Source organism: Monodon monoceros, unplaced genomic scaffold (assembly GCF_005190385.1).
Source record: "Monodon monoceros isolate NGI ecotype Baffin Bay Population unplaced genomic scaffold, NGI_Narwhal_1 Super_Scaffold_9, whole genome shotgun sequence".
NCBI lineage: Eukaryota > Metazoa > Chordata > Mammalia > Artiodactyla > Monodontidae > Monodon > Monodon monoceros.
The window spans coordinates 55,946,896-55,974,418 of record NW_021703786.1 but is presented as its reverse complement, the minus strand read 5'-3'; the positions used below and the strand labels follow the sequence as shown (position 1 = coordinate 55,974,418).

Below are 27,523 nucleotides of genomic sequence, written 5' to 3'. Positions count from 1 at the left end.
TTCACTCAACTGGTTGGGGTTTTTTTTCCCAAAACATTCTGGGAAAAAAATCTTTGTGGGGATGGGGTGGGAGTCCAGTGGATGCTGAGGGAAATTGCTCATCAGGGTTTGGTGTGTTTCATCACTGTGGTAATACAGAGCCAAGTGGCCTGCAAAAAGGAACAGGGATAGAGCATCACTCTCTTGTAACAGAGTTTAAGTGGAGGGAAGCCTCTTCATGGGTTCCTGTCTGCTCTCTGATTTAGCACCAGAGGGGGGACCCTCCCAGCCAGCCGGGACTTCTACATCAACTCTGTGCGTCCGTGGAGTGAGGATTGGCACAGATGTGACATGGCTTCCACACCTCAGAAGGGAGACCTTTGTAAATTCTCAGTGAGGAGGAAGCCTCCAAACAGGACTGCAGAGAGACATGGGGATGCTTTTTTTCTCTGATCTCCTGGTTTGCCTAGAATAAAAGCTGGAGAGCCTACGACTCTGAGGGAGTCCTAAACCAGTTCACCCAAGACAACGTGCCCTGGGAGTCCTGGAGCAAAGAATGAGGTGAATGAGTGACAGGGAGCCCAGCTCTAGGGTGTGAGGAAAGGAGACCCTGGAGAACGGGAGCAGCAGTCAGCAAAGAGATGCACACGTAACTTAGGAGCTCCGCTTGTTTTTACAATTTGGCCCAAATCATCTCTCATCCAGTACTGATCACTGATTCCTTAGCCATTTTATAAAGCGATCTTCTGTATCGGAAACTGGTTTTAACTCTCTAAGCGAGCTGGGAAAACGTTGATGGCGCAGGCCTCACGAACTATTCCCTGTACTTAATGCCTGGGCAGTTGCTAAATATCAAGATCAGCCTCCACTGCAACATGTAGCAGGTGGGATGGTGGCTCTGAGACTGGGGTAGAGAAGGCTGGGAGGTTGGCCCGGCAACTAAGCGGCTCAGAGATAGAGGCAGGCAGTGTAGGCAGAAGTGGAGTATTCAAGAGTGTGCAAGGTGGGAGCCTGGTGGAACGACCAGAAAACTTCTTCCTAGAGGACAAAGAGGGAGGGCATGAAGCAGACAACACAGAGCCGAGTTCAAGGCTGAGGATTTGAATCAGGAAGCGTGAACGCAGAATAGCAGGTCAAGGTGTGCGGAGAGCCCGGAGCCCAAGCTATTAGCCTGGGTGTAGCAGCAAGCCTTCCTTCGAGTACTGTCAGATAAACAAAGCAGCAAGGACAGATTTAATCAGTAATATACTATTGCAGTAGGGAAGAGGGTTCAGCCTGAACTGAACTCAACTTTGATTTGTGCAGAAGGCACTTGGCGTTTTAAAGGGAAAATGAGGGGGAGGGTTGGGGGGATAGAGGGTGCCTGAGCAGAGTCAGGGAAATGAAGCATTACAAAAAGCTGGAAGTCAGGGGGTGGGGGTCAGTGCGTGTGGAACCCATCCAAGTTTGCTAATAGGACCCCATCACAGTTAGGCTTCTCTCCTCCTGCAGAGACAGGGAGACAGGGGCCCTACCTTTTGGTCTTGGCAGGAACAAACAAACAGTAAGTTCTTTTGGCAGCCTTGAGTTCTTAGGCGGGGACTTTAAGGGGGCTAGGGTCATCCCAGGGATTTGCCTTTGAGCTGTGAGAAACTGCGTTAGCGTAAAAACGTGTTGAAGACACGGTCATTTTCGTAAAGAGCTTTAGCTGAATGTTTCAAAAATACTAAATATCCTTGAGCTCACTGGAGAATCCAGAATAGATACTACCTGGAGTTCTGCCCTCTGTTTGTCTCCTGCTCCTGGGCTTGTGTGGCCTAAGTAGTATTACGCTACCCTGAACAGCATCCTTCATCCAAGTGCAGTAATACGAGCTGCACCTTTTCTGGATTTCTGCTGGCCTTTTTTATTTCCTTTATACAAATGTGATTTTTCAGAAGTCGATTGTTAACACTATTCTAGTTCTGTTCTTCATCTAAACTATCCATTTCAATGAAAATGAAGGGCTAATGACAAGAAAGAAAGAAGGAAGGAAGGAAGGAAGAAAAGGAAAGAAAGAAGGAAACTATGTTAGTGTTTTTCCAAGTCTTTGTAGGCCAAGGTTGAGGCCTCATGGAGAATAGGGCACAGAGGAGCCTGGCTAGTCCTGCCTTTTGTGTGTGATGTGAGTCAATCTACCTCCCTTCGAAGAGCCAGGCATGGGTTAGACTAATAAGTGTGTCCATGAATTCTTTGCCTATCTAATGGTGAATTTGGGGCTAGTTTTCCGATGCGAATCTGATTTTGTGTTTTGTTGAAAGTAACCACCACTCTGATCCTGCATGACTTACCTGTACTGACAGCTCTCTGGTGTCCACGTTGCTATTACCATGCAGAGGAAGTGAACAGCCTTCCTTGAAACCCACAGGGTAACTCCATCTCACCGCTAGCGAAGGTTGGAAAGAAGGAAGCTCTCTGTAGGCTCCTGTGTCATTGGCCTGAGAGATGTGCTCTGTCCTCCCCACTCCACACTGACCCCCCTTACTGACACCAAAGAAATTTCTGGGCCTGGTGTGAATCTGGAGCTGATAACTTCTCAGAACCCTTAAGTCTCTTTCTCTTCCCAACATGAAACAGAGGGACTCCCTGTGGTGGTCAGGGACAGAACATGTTCCCAGCTTCAAAGGACAAATTCATTGTTGGCTTTGAAGTATATTTTCAGAAAATCAGCCTCATTCGTATTAGCGTTGCTATGGTTATTATAAGTAATAATAAGATACTTGGTTAAACATTTTACAGTCTTCAAAGCATTTCCACACCATCTCATTTCATCGCTTCATTCATATCAATAGAGAAATACAAAGACACACCCTGGAGCTAAATCTAATAATACATTGTGTTTACACGTATATAAAAGAGCATATTCATAGGAAATAAGACTGGAAGGAAATAAGGCAAAATACCCACAGTGGGGGAATTCTGAATGATTTGTTTTCTTGTCTGGTTTTGCCACATGTCTTATAACGCGGCTTTGTTTTATTTACTTGTTGAGCAAATATTTGTTGAACACCTACTATGGGTGAAGCGATAGGGATACGCTGGTGGGAGAAACAGACCCAGTGTCTGTCCTCAGGGAACCTACGTATTAGTGGTTTCTTTCACATAGGAAAAATAACCGTTAAATAATCTTAAGCCAAGTATGATTTGGGGATTGGCCCCCATTGGTATATTCTCAACTCTGCCATTAGTACTAACCTATCCAGCTGACCCTGGTTCTCAAACATTGATTCTAAGATGCATATTTTTTTCACATTTTAACATTTCTGAAATTGGGGCTTGTTGCACGTCCGTTACAACTGGCGATGTTTTTTCTTTCTCGATGGCACATAGAATCACCGTGGTCTTACAACCTATAGCGGCTACACTGTTCCCATTCCAAGATTCTGCTCCTTCAGCTCAGAGCTCAAGGGAATCTTGAAAGAAGGCCAGAGATGACAAGACTATTTGGGGGGCAGAAGGCCCTTTCCTAGAAACTTGGTGTGAATCATGCTAGGGAAATTGACTCCTGAGTGAAAGCCCTGAGCGGAACGGGTAACTTACAGGCCTCCTGCCATGAATCCCTTTGTAAACGGGAAAGTCCTTTTGCCTGGTAAAGTCATCCCACCCGTGCAAAATTACACACGCACTTCTCTCAATATTTTTCACTTTACTTTGTCATCCAAAAGAACACACCATTGGGCTGTAACCCAAAGATTGCTTTTTTACATCTGTATTTGCCCTAAACCCAAATAAGCCAAGGTATGCCCCTGCCTTCCTTGGACAATCTGAGAAGTGCCCCCCTGGCTCAGCTGCTGCAGGAGCCCCTGCACCATCCCAGGACCCCCACCACCAGAGACAGGCAGTGGGATAACACGCTGAGAGCAGAAACAGAACACGGAGGGAGAGAACAGTTCCTCCTACCTGAGCGCACACTCCCCGCCAGGCGTTAAGCTGCAGAGACACTTGACCTGCATTATTTCATTTATTCCCCACAACAACCCCAAAAGGGGGACATTGTTATGCCGCGTTCCAGATGACAAAACTGCCAAGTCACTTGCTTCAGGTCTCGCCGAGCTAAGGGGACTGCAGGGCTCGGCTATGAGCACAGATCCATCAGGGGAGGGAGCCCACAGGCCTGGATTCTAGTCCTGACTGCGCCATGAGAACTTGGACAGGTTGCCTCCGTCCCTGGGCCTCAGTGTTCCCATCCGTAGAATGGAAGGGCTGGGTTAGATGACCTCGAAGGGCCTCCAGCGTTAGCAGCCTGGGGGTCACTCAGGCACACGGGAACCACCTGGAAGTTTGGGCGATAGCAGTTTTGCACCTGCTCTGCCACCTGCAGACTCCCTCCTTCGTGCCAGCTGGCGTGGGGTGCTGTTAAGGTCCATGGTGGCAAGGACATGTGAGATAAACCCCCCTCCCCTGGTCTGAGAGGCAGAACCTGGGTTCCTACTAGTGAGAAGCAGGGGTTGGGGTATGTAGCCACCCTAAAACTTTAGAAGAGAGGCTCTGGCTGTGCTCCTTGGTCGTGCCCCTTCCCCAGGCCACACACATGGCAGCCACATGGCTGCCCTACTTAAAACCCTTAAATTCCTGGGCTTCCTGTAATTCGCAAAAGCCCAACCTCTTAGAATGGCGTCCGAGGTCCTGTTCAGCCGAGGTCCTGTTCAGCCTGGCCCCTGCCCATCTCTCCAGCCTCATCAACTGCCCATGGTTGACCAACCTGTCCCCTGCATCCCAGTGTCAGAGAACCATCCACCAAATACACCATGCTCTCTGATGCCTGCCTCTGTGCATTTGCCCCCACTGTTCCTTCTGCCCAGCATCCCTTCCTGGTCTTACCTACCTGGCAAAGGCCTAGTCCTATTTCTAGCTACTGCTCAAAGAGCACAGCCTCTAAGAAGACCTTCCCCGTCCTGTCCTGCCACCCCCCAAGGAGCAGGTAGTCGCTCCATATAACACCTTATACATTCATTTATTCCTTCAGCAAATATTCACTGAGCACCTGCTTTGCTGGGAAGATGAAGATGAGGGAGACCTGGTCCCGCCTTGGAGCGCTCACAGAATCAAGCAGGTTTCTCAGCAATTTTATCCCACTCCTAAGAGATGTAAAACTCTCCTTGCAGAATTTACCTCCTCTTGTGCATCGCTGCCCGTATGCCTTCCTCTTACAAACTGTCTTCCTTAGCCCCTATCAGCCCTTGACTCAGTTAGGCTGGGAGCTCCCTGAGAGCAAGGATGGTGTCTCTCGGATTCTCTATCCCCCGTGCCTTGCTTAGATATGAGCTCAGTAAATGTGCAGGATTGAAAGAATGAACTATATACTAACACTCAGATCTGCACTCTGGGCCCAAAGACCACTCAGATGCTGTGCTCCAGTGCTCTCCCTGCCTCCCCCCGCCCCCGCCTGCCAAAACTCCCTTTAAAATCTGCCCTGGGGGCCCTGCTTCTCCCTGAGACTGTGGAGCCAGCCTGTGATGGGTGATGGTATCTGTATCATTTCTGGCTGCACACTTAGAGATCCTAATCAAAGCAAAAGCTCATGAAAGAGGTCAGGGCTGGAGACAGAGATCTGGAAGCCATCTGTGTGCATGAGAGTGGATGGAACAGATGGGAAGGTCCTCACCGAACTCTGGACCGTGGGGAGAATTAAATGAGTGAGCGAATATATGTGAAAGAGAAAATCTAGGACATTCATGTAGTAAGAGCACAACATCTTCTACGTTGATGTCGCCAGTCAGATTCTTTGCCCCTAACTGAAGGCGATTGCTAATCCTGATGGGAATTCCTGTCATGATTTGATATAAGAAAATTTTCATCATCTCCCACTTCCTCCTCAAAGAGCCTGGCGGTGAGTCTTGATTTCTAAATGTTTATCCAATGTGTCCATCAAATCTTTATTCAACCGCCCTGCCCATACTTCTTGGCGGGACTGAGAATGAATCTGCAGACCCTGGGCAGTCGGTTGGCCACCAGCCTCATTGTTCAGAAAGTTTTTGGGGAAACATGGCCCTGCGTTTATATTCGAGGGTCTCAGAAATGCCTTGGGGAACCAGAGTTGCTAATCACTGCCCAGATATACCCCATTCTCACCAAGAAGCCCTTCTACTACCAGTCTGGAGCCATTGGGAATGAGAAGGGTTCCGATTGTGCAACCTGGACTGTGTGTTGGCTCCTCACTTGGGCTGTATGCAGAGTACCATGAGAATGCCCACGGTCACACCACACCCTGCATCAGCCAGCTGCTTGCTAGACTCTTTGGGGCTGTAGCTACACAAGGCAAACACAAATGTTTGCGTCCCGCCAGCCCCAGTTAGGTCACTGGCAGGCCGTGTGGGCACGGTCGGCTCCTACAGAAGCCTAAGCCTTTACCATCAGCGTAGGTTGGCCGCATCTCCAACATTTGGAGGGAATCCCACCGTGGCTCACAATGAGAAACAGTATACCCACCTCTACCCCCAAATTAAAAAGGCCCAGATGTTGGGTGGGGTGCCCCCAAATGCTTTTGACAGCTCCTCCAAATACAACTTCCTAAGTGCCTTTCAAAAGAGAAGACTCATTTGTCAATCTGACAGCTAGATCCATGGTCCTTAATATGCTTCACGGGCCCCGTTAAAAATGGAGGCTTGCCCAGTTGTGTTTTTCAAGGCAGGGGAGAGAATTCGTTCCACATGCCTTCAGCAACTTCCAAAATGTCAAAGCTGGAGCCGCACAAACATGGTAGCATCCAGTTCTGCTCCAGAAAGCGCTGGGGAGGCACCAGGAGGCAGGATAGTCTGCTGTGTGGCCATACCTCCATGCTCAACAGGCAATAGTGTTCCCCATACATAGATGAAAATAAGAATCAATTAAGCATCTACTAGCTTAGCTACTTCCTCACGTGTTGCCACTCCTCCTCGAAGGGAGAAAGATCTTCAGATCCCCAGATGGTTTTGCCAAGAGTCAGGTTTTCACCTTTTCTTCCTACACAATGAGAGTTTGTTTTTGTCGAGGTGGAGGTGATGACAGGGCGTAGAACAGGAAGGAGAAGGGTCCTTAAAAGAAGTGTTGCTTGGCTAGGATGAGCAAATGTGCTCAGCTCTGTTGGGGGAAATCTCAAAGTAAATAAAACATGCTTAAGATACGGGGATGTGTGTATATGTATAGCTGATTCACTTTGTTGTAAAACAGAAACTAACGCAACCATTGTAAAGCAATTATACAATAAATTGTAAATATGTTAAAAAATATATAAATATGTTTTAAAAAATGCTTATGTCTTAGAAAGAGGTAAAATCACTCTATTTTGCCTACTCTCTGCCTTGCAGCCTCTCTTCCTCCTTCCCTCCCTAAAAGAGTCTCCAAAGAGTTGTCTAGACTTGCTTCTTTCTACTTCCTCACCTCCCTTTCCCTTCCCGGCCCACCTCTAGCATCCCACGGGAACTCTTTGTCATCAAGGTGGCCCATGAAATCTCTGTGGCCAAACCCAATCTTTGTCGGTAAGGACACTCCTCACTTCATCCCACCTGGCTTCCCAGCAGCATGTGGACTGTTGGCCACGCCCTCCCTGAGACCCTCTTCTCCCCACTCTGGTCTGGTTTTCTTCCCACCTCTCTTTCTGCTCCTCCTGAGTCATCTTCATAAGCACTTCCTTCTCTGTTCACCCCTGAGACGATGGGCGTCCCAGGATGCTGGCTTTCGCTTGTCCCGTTCTGCAATTTCCTTAATTGAGCTCACCCTTTACCATGACTTTCAAAGCACTACCCCCAGCCCCAGATCTCTTTCCTGACCCCCAACCCAGGACTCCAGGTACTGCCAAATGCCTCCCCTCGGAGTCCCGTGGGCCTCTCAAATCAAAAGTCTCAACTGAACGCATCCCCTCCCCCTGCCCCACACCTCCACCCCAAAACTGCTCCCCCAGCCACGGCCCCCCAACCCTGTAGATGGCCTGAGTACAAATACGCACGCCCTAGATGGTGACCCTGTGCCTCATTTCCTCGTCTGTAGAATGGGAATAATGATGGTTTCTGCCCCAGAGGGTGGCTAGAAGGCTGAGTGAGTTAACGCGTGTACGCAGAACAGTTCTGGCATCCAGCAAGTGCTCGATAAACACTAGCTATCACTATCGCCCACCCCAGACACTACTTTAATTCAGTCCTTCATGATCTCTCTCCTGGATAAGAACAGCAGCCGCCTGGCTGGTCTCCCTGCCGCCCACCTTGTCCCTCTCCAGTCCATTCTCTGCATCAACACGAATCTGAGCATCTCCCTCCCTCATTTCTTCGAGGATAAAGTCCAGGACCCTCTTCACAGCCCTTTCTGTTCCGGCTGCTGCCTACCTTCCAGCAGCATCTTCCTCTCCTCCCCCGGCCTCCCACGCAAAGCACCAGCTCTCCTCAACTGTGTGCAGTTATTCCCGAGCATCACATGCTCTCTCCTCTCTCTCCCTGCCAGCAACACCCTTCCCACCCTTTCTTCACCTAATTTGTATGAGTCCTTCGAGATTCAGCTCTAATGTTCCCTCATCCATAAGGCCACCCTGGAGTATTCTGTGTGAATCTCTAGCATAAAATTTACACATGATAATCACCTGTTTACCTGTCTCTCTCCCTACCAGATGGCGAGCTCTCTGAGGATATGACTCCATCTTATTTCTGTTCTTTGTATTTCAGCATTTTGTATAGTGCCTTGCATATAGAAGATACTTGATAATTATATTGAATGGAATGGATGACTCAATGAATGTATGAAAGAGAAAGACCTTACTTTATCATCTCACTCTCTTGCTTAAGACCCATTAATGTCTTTCCCAACCTAGAAAATAAAGTCCAAATTCCACATCCTGGCTCTGGCCATCACTTTTTCCAGTGACTAAACCCCTCTACTCTCCAGCAGCCCCACTGCTGATCCACACACTGTCCCCCCCGCACAGGCTGCGAGCCTACCAGCCCCATTCCTTGATCATTTCCTGCTGACTCATTCATTTATTGAGCATCTACTATGTGCTAGGCACTGTGTTGGGCATGAGGGATACAGTAATGGACAGGACTGACCCGGTTCTTCTCAGAGCTTACAGTCTAGCAGGAGAGGCAGACAATCAATCACAGATTAAGAGCTATATGTGTCTGTGTAATAAGCCCTCAGTATACGGTAAACTTCTTAAGGGAAAATATTAGGTCTTATAATTCTTAAATGGAAAGATGGATGGACGGAATGTTGTAGAATGATCTCGGAGGGCTAACTTCCATAATTTACAATCCATTTCAGTTATGCTTAGCCTTCAGGGATGATTTAACCAAATTCAACAGTCTTTAACACTAAGAACTGAAAATAAAATAAAAGTCTTTTTACTGAGTGCATGGAGAAAAAAAAGGCTGAGCCAAAAATGGTACTAACTGACGTGGCAGCTCCAGTCTGGGTCCACAGTCCAGAACTTTGTGGTACCCACTCTCACCAGCATCCATCAGGGCAGAACTAGTTTCTCCTGGATCCTCTCTGCGCTAGCTCTGACATCAGAAGCCTGTTGCTTATCTCTCAGTGGCTTATTTCCTCCTCAGACCCAGCAGAGGAAAGGAGACCTACTGTCTGTTGACTCACCTACTTTTTCTTTTTCTTTGTTTTAATAAATTTATTTATTTTATTTATTTATTATTTTTGGCTGTGTTGGGTCTTCGTTGCTGCCTACGGGCTTTCTCTAGTTGCGGCGAGCTGGGGCTACTCTTCGTTGCGGTGCGCGAGCTTCTTACGGCAGTGGCTTCTCTTGCTGCGGAGCACGGGCTCTAGGCGCACGGGCTTCAGTAGTTGTGGCTTGCGGGCTTCAATAGTTGTGGCTCGTGGGCTTCAATAGTTGTGGCTCGCGGGCTCTAGAGTGCAGGCTTAGTAGATGTGGTGCACGGGCTTAGTTGCTCTGCAGCATGTGGGATCTTCACGGACCAGGGCTCGAACCCGTGTTCCCTGCATTGGCAGGTGGATTCTTAACCACTGCACCACCAGGGAAGCCCCCTACTTTTTCTTACTCAGGAGACAAGTTAATAAATCAGAACATTCTTTGGTTGGGTCATGCTACCCAGTACCACGTTCTCTTTTGATTCATGAGCACCATCTGAACTCTGATGGTGGCCTTGGTTTCCGATGCCTGTTGTTTTTATACATAGGGGAAAACAAAACAAAACAAAACCTGTAGAGGACACCGCCTTATGCAGGCTGAAAGCTTTTTCTGGCCACCTGGGAAGGCTAGATAGTCACAAACAAATCTTGTAGAAATATCAAGCAGAATGAATGAATGAATGTGAACAGTCCTGCTGACGGTCAGATTCCCTTGGCAAGGGCAGGGGAAAGGGGGCCTGGAAAAGACATCTCTTTCCTATTTCTCCCCTCCTCCTTCCTCCTGAAAACAACTGTTGCCCTCCAGGGATGGCGAAGTCCGAACGTTTGTTTATGTTGTTACAAATGGACTGAACAGCCCCTGTAATCATTCAGCTGTGGGCAAGTAAATCTTAGTGCTAATCTGTTAGCTCTAGCCCTAAAATATCTCCAGTTTCTCACCTACTGAGATCTATCTCCTTTGGGCATTTAAAACATTTTAACAACAGCCATCTGGCTATTAATACAAAGTTACCTGAATAACCCAAGTTATTTGCATGTCTTGCTCCATCAATGAGAGTGTGCTGTCTGAAGGCAAGGACTCTGAGCAACTAGCACAGACCCTAATGCTGTAAATCAATCAATCAATTAATTAATTGCAGAGTGGATCAATATTGGTCAATGAATTGATTCAAACCCTGTAGCATATCCTATCATGGAACAAAAAAATCATTCCTAAATGAGAGTCATCACTCCTCGATTTATCTGCTTTTTATTATTATTATTATTTTGGCCATGCCATGCAGCATGTGAGATCTTAGTTCCCTGACCAGGGGTCGAACCCATCCCCCCTGCAATGGAAGCACGGAGTCTTAACCGGGGAATCGCCAGGGAAGTCCCATGTTTTATGTTTTAAGGTAGCACACCCAGTCCTTTGACACAATTAGGTGACAAAGGACAGGAAGATAGCATTTGGCCAAGGTCTCTAGGAGAGCCAAGAAGACTGTGAAAGGAACAAGCAGAAAGGGAGCAGGGCCCCAGAAAAGACGACACCCATCTCTGGAGAGGGCAGACAAGACAGCTGTTGAGTGGAGTGTAAACTGGTAGGGCCTTTTAGGCTAGAGATGTGGGTGGGGAATTAGCAGCATCCATTCAAGTAAAAAAGCACACCTCCTCTTCAAAGGAGAGCAGTTTCCCTTCTTGGAATCTGGCATAAAGAAATACTTACACATGTACCCCAAGAAGCATGGATGAAGATCTTTTCTCAGCTCTCAATCTGTGTGAGAGTAAAAATTTAGAAACAATTTAGTTCATCAATGAAATGATGATTAAATTAAGGAGGGCAAATGCATATGTGTTTCCCCCAACCCCCTGCAACAGTTAAAATGGGTAAGAAAGATCTGGAGGTCCCTTGGGGAAATTTTCCAAGACATATTGATAAGTGAAAAAAAAAAAGAACAACACATACAGTGTGGACTCATTTGTATTAAAAATACCACCACACTAAACTAAACTATATATTTATAAATGCACGTGTATGCGCGCACGGTAGCACACGGAAGAATTCTGGAGAGTTTTAAATTCTGGAGAATTTAAAAAATACCGACAGGTGCTCAGAGGAAAAGAACAGAACTGAGTGTTTAAGATTTTCCACTTTTTCTGGATCCCTGGAATACTTGTAACGGGAATGCACTTGTGTATTCATGTATTAATTGTGCAACTTTTAAAGACGTGCATCACGCAGCTATTTACAAGTATGTTTTCTGGTTTGGACCCGGCATCTAACAGACTGGCTCACATACCGGGGATGGGGTGCTACTCCCTGCTACTCCCAGGGACAGCCTCCTCTCCAGGCTGGTCCTGCAATTCCTTCCCCAGCAGACAGCCTCCACCGGACCCTGCTTCTGCTCCCGGCACACACAGAGGCCATAGGGAAAGGCCTGCAGCTCTGAAGTTTCCCTTCTAGGAAAGAAAATTTGTGAAGATTTGTGTCTGGTTTTGAAGTTTAAAACAAAAAGTGTCCCCACCCTACCCCCAGGCCTGGGGTCAGAGTCCACATTTCCCAAAGATTGAAGAGCACAGAGCCTGGCACCATGCTGGCCCTCCATGCGCAGGGAACGGGTTTAATTAGTCCAATGGGTTGGATGAGATTGAATTAGATTGGATTGGGTTGATTAGGTTGGATTAGACTGATAGCTATCCTTGTTAATTCCGTAGCTCCTAAAATCGTGCTCTCCTCTTCCCTGCCTCAACAGTGCATCCGAGGGACGTCCCCACTCTCAGTTTCCATCCCTGCTATGAGCGTGACATCATCTCCCTGCCCCACCATAAAGGCAACAGGTTCCATACTTCCAGGTCTTTCCCTTCACACATCTGTCTCTGGGACTGAGACACTCCTGTGCATGTCCCCATACCTGCCCCAGTGCTCAGTACATGATAAGGCCTCAGTCAATGTGTATTGAATTGAACTGAACTCAGCCCCCCAAACCTCCAAGAAAAGATGTGGAAGGAGCCAGCAGGAGGAACAGACCCAGCCAGGGCAGGCGGTGCTCTATCTGGGGTGGTCAGGGTGCTCTTGAAGTTAAACCCCAGACCCACTGCTGGCACAGCTGCTTCTATGACCCAAAGGGTAAAGGACGATGGGGACACTCTGGTGCTTGGTGATGGCAGATATAGGAGAGGTAGCTGAGCTTAGCCACGTTTAGAACCTCAGTGAGGAAGAACACAGGCAGGGCCTCCCCGCCTCTCAGAGGAGATACAGCGGCATGGGAGACATCACTCTGTGGAAAACACTGAGTCCAGAACCTTTCTAAATGCATCCTACCCATTATCTTGGGCATGCTTCTCAAATCTAATAAGGTAGAAATGATTGGAAACCATTTTACAGAAAATCGAACTGGAGCACAGAGAAGTTAAGAAACTTGCCAAGGACACACAGCCAGGAAGTAGTACAACCTGGAATCGAGATCAGCTGGACCCCAAAGCCTAGAACTCAAAGAATTTAGAAATACCACCTTCAGTTACCCTGGCATGCTCTGCTTTTATTTTGTCCAGAACAGGACATGCTTGGAGGAACACAGACAGGGAACAAGGCCTCCTCCTAAGCAGGTGTTATGAGAAGCCCCAGGTGTAGGGGAAGGAAGGTCAGCTCAGGAAATGGAAATTACTAGAAGGCCTGGGGAAAGGGGAAGGGGGCACTCAGACAGAGGCACAATGCCTCCAAAAAGGATGGAGAGAGGGGCATGGCCAACAAATAGACACAAAAAAGAGCCAACAGCAGCTGTCATGGGTCTTGTGGACCAGTGAGATCTTAATACGTGCTCAACATAGAAGATTTGGGAGGAAAACAAAAAAATAGGAAAAAATAACCCATAGAACCCCCACTTAGAGGAAGGAATGGTTATGCTTTCGGTATCTTTCCTTGCCGTTTGGTCTCCGTGTGCTTTGTTGTTTGTTTCTGCCTTAGTTAGGGCTCTTCGGGTTACAAGGAGCAGGTGGCCTTCAGAGGATAAGCAAAGAAAGGGCCATGGTTCCTGAAGCCTGCAGAAGGGCGTATAGAGAGAAAAGACGGCACAGACAGCCTGTGGCATCTGAAACCCCAAGCAAAGGACCCGCTCTCTCTTACTCCATCTGTGCGTGTCTCTTGTTTTGTATCCTCCTCCCCCCTCCCCCTCCCTCCCTGTCACTCTTCCTCTCTCCCTCCTTTCAGAGGCCACATGTGACGTCCTCACATCTCTCAGTCTTCTCTCTCTCCCTACTGGCAGGCTTCCTAACCCAACTGACACATTTACACATGGTTTTACCTCCTCATAACCTCCGCTTGCCCCAAGCCCATGGTGGCTGGGCCCTCTCAGGAAGACTTTGGTTGGGCAGGTTCCAACAATCATCTCTAGTCCAATTTGTTCATTGGACTTGGATTTTGTTCTCTCCTTTTGTCCTCAGCATCACTTCCCATGAGCATCTTCTCCTGTCGTGAGATCTCTTTAACGTCAGTGGTAGCATTCCATCACAGTTCATAGAGTGGAGATGCCCTAGTGGACACCATCATTTTTTGTCCTTAGACTCTCAGGACCACGGGTGTGATGGTGGAAGTGAGTGAGCACTGTGCACCAGGTACTTTATCCAGACTGCCTCATCATGACCACCTTGCAATGGGCTTCCCTGTGCCCATCTTACAGATGGAGAAACTGAGGCTTAATAGTGGAAAGAGTAGTGGAGAGTGCATGTCACTACCAAGATGCCAAACCCAGACCTTTCAGCTTCCAAAGCTTGTGCTCTTTCCCCCAACACCCTGCTCTGAGCTCACAGGCCACCAAAGGAGCCAGGCCTTCTGACCACTTGTGTAGGCAGAATTCCCGGTAACTAAAGAACCGAGACCCTCTTTTAAGAAGAATCCATTTCAGAGCTCCATATCTCTTTCTGATGCCAGCTTCTCTTCAAATGTGATTGATGTTGCTTTATTTTACAAGCTTTTAAGAAGCCACTTAATGACAGCAACCAACTTCCTGATGGGTAGCAAGCATCGCTAGTATTATGGCTATTCCCCCAGGATTACCCATTTCTTCAATTGGTCCTAGTAGAAATGAAGATGAATCACTGTTGAAATTTTCCAACTAAACACACTCCCATTTTGTCCACACACCATGGCAACGGTCAGAAAACACAGGATTGTACTGTCCATGCTATGCATTTAGGCAGCACAAGGGGCCCGCCTGGGACTACATTCATTGTGCACTGCTTTCCCGTGTGTTTTCTAGCAGCAGAATGGATTACTCATCTTCTTCCCAGTGGGGAGATGCAGATGCAGAGCAAGAATGAAGGCTGAGCTCCCTGCCTGCTGCCTTGCAGGGAGGGAGGAAGCAGCAAAGACAGCCGCAGAGTGGAGGACAGAGGCCCAGGTTATAATCCTGACTCTGCCATTCATTCTTTAGGCAGCCACGGGCAGGTCACTATACTCATTGGGCCTCAGACTCTCTACCTGTCAGATGGGCTAATAACGCCTATTGATCTCACTTGGCTCTTGAGAGAATCAGATTTGGTAATGACTGTGCAAGTACTTCAATTGTAAAGGAGCTCCATCACTCTTTTCTGCATGGAGAGGTGATGACACAGAGTCGGGCACACCTGATTCGAATCTGCTCTTTACTGGGGCAAAACATTTAAGTCCTGGTATTAAAATGAGCCTGGTGTTGAGATGGCTTAGACTGGTGGTGGCAGCAGAGACTCTGATGTTGGCATCCAACCAAGACATGGTAACAGAGTGGGTTTATCCTCTCACCTAAAACAACTGCCCCCCACAAAAAAAAAACTTTTTCAAGTGTTATGAATATTAGGCAGCAAAGTACAATGATCCCAGAGAGATGGGAAACAAAAATGATGAGCACTATGACAGCCCTAGCTTGCATCCTTAGAGAGTCTCCAAGCCACAGTGCCTGCAGGGGGACCCAGGCAGAGCCCCAGGGATGCCCTGTGTTGAGGACATTTTGCTGAGGGTCCAGGAAGACCAAGGCAGCTAGAGTTCACAAGACAGAGTATTAAAGAGGAGAGGAAGGCACAGAGAAAGAACACTGAAGATCTATAGAAGGGTCCCCCTTCAGAATTCAGGCTCCCGATGGGGGTATGCATGTGAGAAAACTACCCAAGGCCAGGGAAAGAATGACCCAAGAGGGTTAGAAGGAGCAGTGCCCGGCATTCACACGGAGCTGGGCATAGTGCCTATTCCTACCAGCCAACCTGGAAACCCTCACAATTCCTGGGACGTGGGGAAATGTATCCACAAGGGTCTTGCCTCAGTAGTGGGGAATAATTAGCCCTAGACTAAAAGCTGCTCTCCTTCCACCTAACAAATCCTAAAGCAAAACCCAAAAAGGTCAAACTATTTCCAAATGACTTAAATGTGTCTCAGAACAAATCTCAAGAAAATGTATAGGAATACAAAAATACCTGACACCCAGCATGGTAAAATTCACAATGTCTGTCATCCAATCAAATATTACCAGACATACAAAGAAGCAAGAAAATATGACCTATAATGAGGAGAATGATCAATCCATTGAAACCAACCCAGAACTAACACATGGGACAAATAGCCAACAAGGTCATTACAACAGTTATAACTAAACCCCATATGTTCAACGTGTGGACATGGAACATATTTTTTAAAGACCTAAATTGAGCTTCTAGAGATAAAAACTACAATGTCTGAGATGGAAGATACGCTGGAGGGGATTAACAGCAAGTTATTTCAAGTAATATTATATTACTTGAGGAAAAGATTAGTTAAAGAAATAGTAATGAAATACAGAGAAAACAAAGAATTTTTGAAATTAAGAGTATCAGTGAGAAATTGAGACTGTGATTAAAAGTCTTCCAACAAACAAAAGCCCAGGACCAGATGGCTTCACAGGTGAATTCTATCAAACATTTAGAGAAGAGCTAACACCTATCCTTCTCAAACTCTTCCAAAATATAGCAGAGGGAGGAACACTCCCAAACTCATTCTACGAGGCCACCATCACCCTGATATCAAAACCAGACGAAGATGTCACAAAGAAAGAAAACTACAGGCCAATATCACTGATGAACATAGACGCAATAATCCTCAACAAACTACTAGCAAACAGAATCCAACAGCACATTAAACGGATCATACACCATGATCAAGTGGGGTTTATCCCAGGGATGCAAGGATTCTTCAATATCCACACATCAATCAGTGTGATACACCATAGTAACAAACTGAAGAATAAAAACCATGTGATCATCTCAATAGATGCAGAAAAAGCTTTTGACAAAATTCAACACCAATTTATGATAAAAGCCCTCCAGAAAGTAGGCATAGAGGGAACTTTCCTCAACATAATAAAGGCCATATATGACAAACCCACAGCCAACATCATTCTCAATGGTGAAAAAATGAAACCATTTCCTCCAAGATCAGGAACAAGACAAGGTTGTCCACTCTCGCCACTATTATTCAACATAGTTTTGGAAGTTTTAGCCGCAGCAATCAGAGAAGAAAAAGAAATAAAAGGAATCCAAATCGGAAAAGAAGAAGTAAATCTGTCACTGTTTGCAGATGACATGATACTATACATAGAGAATCCTAAAGATGCTACCAGAAAACTACTGGAACTAATCAATGAATTTGGTAAAGTAGCAGGATACAAAATTAATACACAGAAATCTCTGGCATTCCTATACACTAATGATGAAAAAAACTCCCATTTACCATTGCAGCAAAAAGAATAAAAATAACTAGGAATAAACCTACCTAAGGAGATAAAAGACCTGTATGCAGAAAACTATAAGACACTGATGAAAGAAATTAAAGATGATAGAAACAGATGGAGAGATATACCATGTTCTTGGGTTGGAAGAGTCAACATTGTGAAAATGACTATACTACCCAAGGCAATCTACAGATTCATTGCAATCCCTATCAAACTACCAATGGCATTTTTCACAGAACTAGAACAAAAATTTTCACAATTTGCTTGGAAACACAAAAGACCCCAAATAGCCGAAGCAATCTTGGGAAAGAAAAACGGAGCTGGAGGAATCAGGCTCCCGGACTTCAGACTATACTACAAAGCTACAGTAATCAAGACGATATGGTACTGGCATAAATACAGAAATATAGATCAATGGAACAGGATAGAAAGCCCAGAGATAAACCCACGCACTTATGGTCACCTTATTTTTTATAGAGGAGGCAAGAATATACAATGGAGAAAAGACAGCCTCTTCAATAAGTGCTGCTGGGAAAACTGGACAGCTACATGTAAAAGAATGAAATTAGAACACTCCCTAACACCATACACAAAAATAAACTCAAAATGGATTAAAGACCTAAATGTAAGCCCAGACACTATCAGACTCTTAGAGGAAAACATAGGCAGAACACTCTATGACATAAATCACAGCAAGATCCTTTCTGACCCAGCTCCTAGAGAAATGGAAATAAAAACAAAAACAAATGGGACCTAATGAAACTTAAAAGCTTTTGCATGGCAAAGGAAACCATAAACAAGACGAAAAGACAGCTCTCAGAATGAGAGAAAATATTTGCAAATGAAGCAACTGACAAAGGATTAATCTCCAAAATTTACAAGCAGCTCATGCAGCTCAATATCAAAAAAACAAACAATCCAATCCCAAAATGGGCAGAAGGCCTAAATAGACATTTCTCCAAAGAAGATATACAGATTGCCAACAAACACATTAAAGAATGCTCAACATCACTAATTATTAGAGAAATGCAAATCAAAACCACAATGAGGTGTCGCCTCACACCAGTCAGAATGGCCATCATCAAAAAATCTACAAATGATAAATGCTGGAGAGGGTGTAAAGAAAAGGGAACCCTCTTGAACTGTTGGTGGGAATGTAAATTGGTACAGCCACTATGGAGAACAGTATGGAGGTTCCTTAAAAAACTAAAAATAGAACTACCATATGACCCAGCAATCCCACTACTGGGCATATGCCTTGAGAAAACCATAATTCAAAAAGAGTCATGTACCACAATGTTCATGGCAGCTCTATTTACAATAGCCAGGACATGGAAGCAACCTAAGTGTCCATCAAGAGATGAATGGACAAAGAAGATGTGGCACGTATATACAATGGAATATTACTCAGCCATAAAAAGAAACAAAATTGATTTATTTGTAGTGAGGTGGATGGACTTAGAGACTGTCATACAGAGTGACGTAAGTCAGAAAGAGAAAAACAAATACTGTATGCGAACACATATATATGGAATCTGAAAGAAAAAAAATGGCTCTGAAGAACCTAGGGGCAGGACAGGAATAAAGATGCAGACGTAGAGAAAGGACTTGAGGACACGGGGATGGGTAAGGGTAAGCTGGGACAAAGTGAGAGAGTGGCATGGACTTATATATACTACCAAATGTAAAATAGATAGCTAGTGGGAAGCAGCCGCATAGCACAGGGAGATCAGCTCGGTGCTTTGTGACCACCTAGAGGGGTGGGATAGGGAGGGTGGGAGGGAGACACAGGAGAGAGGTGATATGGGGATATATGTATATGTATAGTTGATTCACTTTGTTATAAAGCAGAAACTAACAAACCATTGTAAAGCAATTATACTCCAATAAAGATGTTAAAAAAAAAAGAGTATCAGTGAGCCATGGGACAACGTCAAGTGGCCTAACATATGTTTATTTGGAGTTTTTTAAGAAAGGAAGTAGGCAGAAAAAAATATTTGGGGAGATGATGGCCAGATCCTTTCCAAATTTGATGAGAACTATAAATCCACAGACTTTCAAAGCTCAACGAACCCCAATCTCAAGAAACATGAAGAAAACTACACCAAAATTGCTCAAAATCAGTGATAAGAGAAAAATCTTTAAAGCATCCAGAGAAAAATAATTCGTTAACATACAGAGAAACAAAGAAAAGGATGACCATATATTTCTCATCAAAATCAATGCAAGAGGACAGTGAAGCAATACATTTCAAGTGCTGGAAGAAGAAATACTGTCAATCTAGAATCATATATCCAGTGAAAATAGCTTCCAAAAATAAAGGCTTTTTCAGACATATAAAAGCTGAAGATCCAGCAGGTTCATCACCAGCAGATCTGAATTACAAGAGATATTAAAGAAAGTTCTTTAGGCAAAAGGAAAATTATGCCAAATGAAAATATGGATTCACATAAAAGGAATGGACAGAAATGAGCAGAAATGATAACTACATTGATAAATATATAAGAAATTTTCTTATTTCAATGTGTTTAAAAGATAACTGACTGCTTCAATACTAACAATGTATTTTGATGTTTTTAACATATGTATAAGTAAAAAGAATGCCAGCAATAGCATAAAAGCCAAGGGAAGGGAAATGGATGAGTACTATTAAAAGATTTTTAGGCAGTACATGAAGTGTTACAATATCACAGGAAGGTAAACAGTGATGTACACTATAAACCCTACAGCAACGCTAAAATATCAAAACAAGGTTATAGCTAATAATCCAACAAAAGGTATAAATAAAATCACGAAAATACTCATCTAGCCTAATAGAAGACAGAGATGAGGGGAAGGGGAACAGAGAACAAACAGAACACATATAGCAAGAGAATAGACAAATCTAACACATCAATAATCACATTAAATGAAAATGGTTTAGGGCTTCCCTGGTGGTCCAGTGGCTAAGACTCCCTGCTCCCAACGCAGGGGTCCCAGGTTTGATCCCTGGTTAGGGAACTAGATCCCACATGCCACAACTAGAGATCCCGCATGCCGCAACTAAAGATCCCACATGCTGCAACTAAGACCCGGTACAGCCAAATATTTTTTTTAAAAACTTTTTAAAAAAGAAAAGAAAATGGTTTAAGCACCACAATTAAAAGGTAGGTTGTCAAACTGAATAAAACATCAACTCCTAACTATATTCTAGTTACCAAAAAAGCAAAAACCTGTATTTTAAACATGAAAATCATTTTTTTAAAGGGATGGAAACATATATACCATGCTTGCATAATCAAAAGTTGGAATGGCTATACTAATATCAGATAAAGTAGATTTCAGAGCCAGTGATATCACCAGGGATAAAGAAGATCATTTCTTAATGATGAAAGGGTCAATTCATCAAGAAGACGTAACATTTATGCACCTAATAACAAAGCTTCAAAAATACATAAAGCAAAAACAGAGCTGCAAAGAAAAATGGACACATCCACAATTATAATTGAGGATTTCAAAACTCCTCTCTCAATAACTGATAGGACAAGTAGACAGAAAACCAGCAAGTATACAGTATATTTGAACAGCACTATCAACCAAGTTGACCTCATGGACGTTTATACGGCACTCCCTGCAACAGTGGCAAAATACACATTCTTTTCAAGTACACGTAGAAAATTTGCCAAGATAGACAATATTCCAGGCCATGAAACAAATTTCAATAAAGTTAAAAAGATTCAAGTCAAATAAAGTATGTTCTCTGATTATAATGGAATTAAATTAGAAATCAGTAACAGAAAGATACCTGGCAAATTCCCAAATATTTAGGAGCTAAATAACACAGTTCTAAATAACCCATGAGCAGAAGGCGAAATCAAAAGGGAAATTAGAAAGTATTTTGAACTGAATAAAAATGAAAGTCTATCATACAAACATTTGTGGATGCCACTAGAGCAGTACTAAAAAGGGAAATTTATAGAAGTAAACACGCATATTAGAAAAAGATGAAAAGTCTCAAATCAGTGACCTCAGCTTCCACGTTAAGAAACTAGAAAAAGAAAGAGCAAATTAAATCAAAAGTAAGCACACCAAAGGAGATAATTAAGATCAGAATAGAAATCAGTGCAATATAAAAACAGAGAAAAACAATGAAGCCAGAAGGTTTTGGTTTTTTTTTTTTTTGGAGGAGATTAATAAAATTGATAAACCTCTAGCCAGAATTATCAGGGAAAAAAAGAGAAAAAACACAAGTTATCAATATTAGGAAGGAGAGAAGTGACATCAGTATAGATTCTACAGCCAGAAAAAGGGTAATAAGAGAAAATAATTAAAACTTTATGTCAATAAATTCAACAACTTAGGACTTGGGGCTGGGCTGCAATGGCTTAAATTTACAATCAGTTTCTGAAGCCTCTTAGGGGCTACGTCTAGGGTTACCAACCATCCTGGTTTGCCCAGAACTGAGGGGTCTCAGGGGACATGGGACTTTTGATGCTAAAACTGGAACAGTTGGTCACCATAGGCCTGCATCCTCTTGGTCACCCTCCCCTCCCCCCAGTCCAATCACCCAGAAGCCACAGCTGCCCACAGAGGGATCTGTCTTACCAGGCTTGACTCTGCCCTTGTGATCTCTAGGTTGTCTGAGTAGGCAAGGGTCTTTGCTTGACCTCTCAAGGTCAAGCTGGCCCCACGCGTCAGAGGCAGGGTCTTTCACGGCACCCCAGGCTGCAAATGCACCTAATTAATCCTCCCCTTGCTTTGGGCGAGGTTGCCAGGTTCTCAGAAAAAGCCTCTGGATGAAGCATTAAAATGTGATTTCCAGGACTTCTCGGGCCGTCCAGTAGTGTTAAGACTCCACACTTCCAATGCAGGGGGCGCAGGTTCGATCCCTGGTCAGGGAACTAAGAACCCACATGCCGTGCAGTGCAAGGAAAAAAAAAAATGTGATTCCCAACAGCCCGGGCTGGAACTGGCTTTGAAGGTGTAACTGGCCTCACCCTGGCCCACTGCCGTCCTCTGCTTCGCTCACCATTAACTCTGAGGGTTCACTTCCCTTCTTTTACACTTCTCTGTGTTTCTGCCTCTCCCCACCCTAGTGGGAGTTCCTGCATATTTGAGACAACGGAGGCATTCCAAAAATCAGACTTCACAGCCATCCATGAGCTCACCCCACCCTCACTCAGGCACCCTCCGTGGCTCCCCGCTGTCTAAAGAGTAAAGTATGGTTTCATGGAGCCAAAGTTCAAGGCCCCCTGTCATCCCGGTTCATACTTCATGAGATGCTCAGTCAAATGAGGTTCCTGACTCTGAACTTTTGTCTGCTCTGTGTCTGCTTCTCAGAATTCCGTCTCTTCTAGCTCTTCATGTACAAGTCCAACACTTCTTTTCCTGCTCACTTCAAATGCCGCCTCCTCCAGGAAAACACCTCCGATGCCCACAGCTGGAGGTGAGGTTCTTCCTCTGAATCAGCTTTGTCTGTGGCTCTTGACACTGTCTGCTGTGCATTAGAGCTATTCACACACACAAGTTCTCTTGACTCCTGGATCCTAATCCTTCCTTGACAGCTGGTGCCCCATCTTCTAGTCCTTGCCCATCATTTACACCCCGGAACTCTATATTTTAGCCTCGTAAATGGCTTGCCGGTCCCCCAAAGAGATGTGTTGGCTCACTGAAGATTCTGGGCTTTTGCCCATGCTGTTTCCACTCCCTGTCATTCCCTTCCTCCGGGTCCACTTGGGGACTCATCCATCATTTTACAACCCCAGGTTTACTTCCCCAAGTCCCTGGGCTCCCACCTGTCGCCAAGGGAGCACTTAACCACTCTGTACTCTCCCATTTCCTTGCATCCCTGTTCCCCCCACTATCCTGGGGACGCCTTTGAGGGTACCTTCCATATCCCTCATCTTTACATCCCTGAGGCCCAAGAAGCACCCAGCAAATGTTTGCTGAATGAATCATTGAGCATCGACATTCTAAGTCACGGTTTCCGGATGAACAGACAGCTCGCCACCTCCAAAAGCCTGTCCTGATTTACTTCATCCTGAACTAAAAGCTGATTAACATTGCTGTGTGACCTCGGGAAAGTCACTTTCTCTGAATCGTAAGCTGTTCACCTATAATATGAGGGGGTTGGATTTGGTAGAAAAAGAGAACCCTGCCAAGTTTCCCTTTTTCTGATCCTGGTTCAATGGCACTGAGCTTTAGCCCAAAATCGTCAATATTTATGTCTGGTCTCTTCAAGTGACCCATGAGGACATCCTTCATCCTCCAGCCCCAGCCCAGCATCAGGCTGTGTGCCCCCAAAGCCCTACGAAATGCCTTCTGAATAAATAGTAAGCCACTCAGGGGGTCCAGGGTCTCTCACCAGCAAGCCGGCTGAGAATTGCTAAGGGCACATTATCAGAGACAGCCATTCTTCCCCCAGGTGCCACCTGGATGTCATTCTTGTCCAGTCATTCTTTCTAACCCTCCTGGGCTGCTAATAAGTCCCCAACTCCAGGAGTTCTTTACTGCCTCTAAGCAACAAAGACATCACCTTTCTGAGAGAGAAGGACATCAGCTCCCACCGTACGGACCAGCAGGAAGTGGGTTCAGATGGCCCCAAAGGAAATTCTGATTCGAAAGATGCCCCGAGGGTCCTGCATGGTGGAGAAGGACCTGGTGACAGAGAGCCCTTCAGTTGCAGGGCGGGAGATGACTTGGTGTGTGCTTTAGTGACCCACTGGCCTGAGACAGGCTCCCCACTCTGCCCTTACCGTCTGTGGCATCTTAAACAAGGGCCTTAATCTCTCAGGCTTCGTTTGTCAAAATGGAATGAAAAGCATTTCAATTTCAAAGGACTGTTGTGAGGGTTAAATGGAATAAACAATCTAACAATCTGATGTATCATTTTTTTTCATTTTACTCCACTTTTATTCTTTCAAGTGCATAACTCAATTTTTCTCCAGTTTCCGTTCTCTCTCCTCAGCTTATTACGTCACATGAGGCTGATGTTAATGACACAGAAACCATTTCCTTACTGCAATTTCTTGCACATGGTAGATACTTCATAAATGTACACTGGATGGATGAATAAATACCTGGTCATATCTGGAGGGTGAGGACAGTAGTTGCCCCCCATCCTCCTCCAGGTATCATTTGAGGAAGAAAGAATTCATTCAGTCATTTTCAATAACTATAGACCCGTACTATGTGCCATTAATTTTAGCAAATTAATTCAACCTCCAAACAACCCTCTCCGCTCAGTGTGACGTGTCCTCGTTTTCCATCTGAGGAAACTGATATGGAGAGGACTTACCCACAGACCTTGTGACAGGGCTCTGGTTCAAGTCCAACTTTTCTCTAAGTCCGCATCCTTACCGTGCAAAGGATTTACCATCTTTCCATTTCAGAAGTTATACACAGGCATCATTGTAGATTTGGAAAAACAGAAAAATAGAAAGCATCAAAGTTTAACCACCAAAAGACATCCTGACTTTAATACCTTGGAATCTTTTTTCAGATTTCTTTTTCCGCATATAGATTTCGTAGGTTTGGTTTTTTTTTGGTGGTGGGTTTTTTTAAGCTATAAACAGATGGTATAAGCAGGTGTGTATCCTCACTTAACAGTCTGTTGAAAGCATTTTCTCCTTGTTTTTACATTTGCACCACCGTTTGAATGGCTGCGTAATATTTCTATCAAATGGACATACCATAATTTACTTATCATTCCTCTATTGTTGAACTGGAATTGCTTTCTCTGTGTTTGCTATTGTAAATGATACTCTGCCTGGTATCTTTGTGGACAGAGTTTTAAGATGATCTTCTCCGGCTAATTTTAATTCTTTCCTCAGGCTAGTTTCTAGAATGGTGAGATTTCTGGGTCAAGGGAAATGAGCATTTGTAAGGCTCTTGAAAACTAGAGTGCCAAGTGTATTTTCTCAAAGATTTTCACGTTACAAAAAAAAAAAGGAGAGTAGAGAACCAAAGAAAGATAGATGGTTACTGGACAGCTGGCAGCCACAGACAAGAAAAAACAGGGCATGCCAACTATAAAGCTTTATCAAGGACTGAGCTGTGTTAAAGAGAAGCGATAGCAAAAAGCTGTTTTCTTACTTCTTAGGAAGGAAAAATATATATAAATACTGCATGTGGATTAGTGAAAGATATTTTCAATCACTCTGAAAGCCCAAGTGCGCTTACTAAAAAAAAAAAAAAAAAAAAAAATAGCACGTGGAAGTCTACTCTTATCAAACAAGTCTTCCAGCCTCTTCCCATCTGCCGTACCTCTGTGCTTCGAGAAAGAAGGCCCAGGTTCTAACGTTAGGTCTGTCACTGGACAGCTCTGTGTCTGCCGGCCTTTCTGTGCCTCCGTTTACAGGCCTGCCTGGCCTACCTCCCAGGGGGTATTAGGAGGAAAACTAAGCTCATGTATATGAAAATCCTTTGTAAAATTTCAACCACTGATACCATTTGTTGGTCAAAAAATAATCTCCTATTAATGTGAGAATCTTCAGGACGCTACAGAAGGCGTCCCAGCAGAGCTTCTCAAAATGTTTTAATATACCAGGCTCCTATCAGTTTATAAGAGTGAGGTATGCTTTACTTTTGCTGGAAAACTCAGATTGTGTAAAGCGAGACACAACTTCTCTGTTCTAAAAGTGGGCAGGTACCTCTGCCCCGTGCCCCCAGCTCCAATGTCAGACAAGACTGTGCTGATTCAGATGACCCCCCGGGAGCTGAGCTGACCCACATCTGTACAACTGGGCTGGCTTAACCACTGAGGACCTCAGCTACAGCCCCCTCTCAGGACCCCCAGCCCTGAGTCAGCCCTGGAGGCAAGACCACAGACCAGGGCCATCATTCAGTCCAACCGAGTACCACTGGGCTCAGGCTTGCAAAGGAGCTTCCTTCCACTCCCTGGAGGATTCTTCCAGAAAGGTGTTTGGTTCCTCCACCCTGCAAAACCTCCAGAGACTCCAGGGTTTGGCAGGTAGTCCTTACAACGAAGCCAGCCCCGCCAAGAACAGAAGTTGGGCAGCATTTAAACTTTCATGCCTCTGCCATCTTGGCTTCCAGCTACCATGTTCACGTCCATCTCCCTGGGCAGGGAGGGAAACCACAGATGCATAGGGCTGAAAAGGCACTAAAGGTCATCTAGCCCTTCCCCTTGATTTACAGTTGAGATATCGGGGTCCAGAGAGGTGGTGGCCCCCCACCTCCTTGATATTAAGTATGAAGTTTTCCTAAGCTAGTTGCTCTTCAGTCTCAGTGTGCATCAGGAGCAGGGAGGAAGTGGGTTAAAGGCCCATTCCTGGGCCCAACACCACACCTGCTACATCAGACTCTCTGAAGGTGGGACCCAAGAATCTGCCTCAAGTAATGCAAATGCACCCAAAGTTGTAAAACTCTTGAGTGGTAGGTAGGACCACTTGCCACTCAATGCCCAGAGCCCTGACTCGTGCAGCTGGTGGCCCTAGTTTAGCCCCTGCCTGCTTACACACACACACACACACGCACGCACGCACGCACAAGCACAAACACATGCATTCACAGTGGGCCTGTTGACATTGGGGAGGTAAGTGACCAGGTAAGTTCCAAATCCAGAGAGAACCAAGGACAGAGTCACCTGGGCCTCTCAGCAAATGGTCAGCAGCTTTGGAAGAAGCTCTCTGGCTTCAGAAGGAAATCCTGGGCAGCTGAGGAAGGGCTGAAAATACACTCAGCATCTTTCGAGGACAGCAGCTCACATACTTGAAGACACCAGCTCAACGGGGTATTTCATTCCCAGATAACTGAATAGCTGATGCTGCCCATTAATTTCTTCCTGAGGGCAAATCCCTGATGGGATCTACATCGATTCCTGACGAGTCACTCACTGGCCAGTAAATGTTACAGAGCAGCCCAGGCCACCCAGCACTAAACAGCCCACACGAGACAGTGGAGATATCAGGCCCTCTGATATAGGGACAGAGAGAACCTGGAAAAAGTCCACAGATAGCCCCGAACATGGCTTGAGGGCTGGGAATTAAGGCCTGTGAGCCTGGTGAAGTGTCCTGTCCCCAAAATAGTCTGAAACCCTTCTGGGGCGCTGGGAAGGGGTTAGACACCCTGCCCTGAACTGTCAGAAGTGATTACTAGGTAAACAGCATCAAGCATGTTTATTTTTAACTTGAGGTCCTTTTTACTTCAACTCCCTTCCAATCTCTACTGTTAATTTCTGCCTGGATTTTCCAACACGGAGTGAATCTCTCTCTCTCTCTCTCTCTCTCTCTCTCTCTCTCTCTCTCTCTCTC

The 27,523-nt window shown here is 45.2% G+C and overlaps 1 protein-coding gene across 2 annotated transcripts in view; it reads left to right on the top strand.

The window, feature by feature from the left end:
• Positions 1 to 27,523, top strand: part of ASIC2 (acid sensing ion channel subunit 2) — a 1,018,342-nt gene that overhangs the window by 956,809 nt on the left and 34,010 nt on the right. The window lies entirely within an intron of this gene.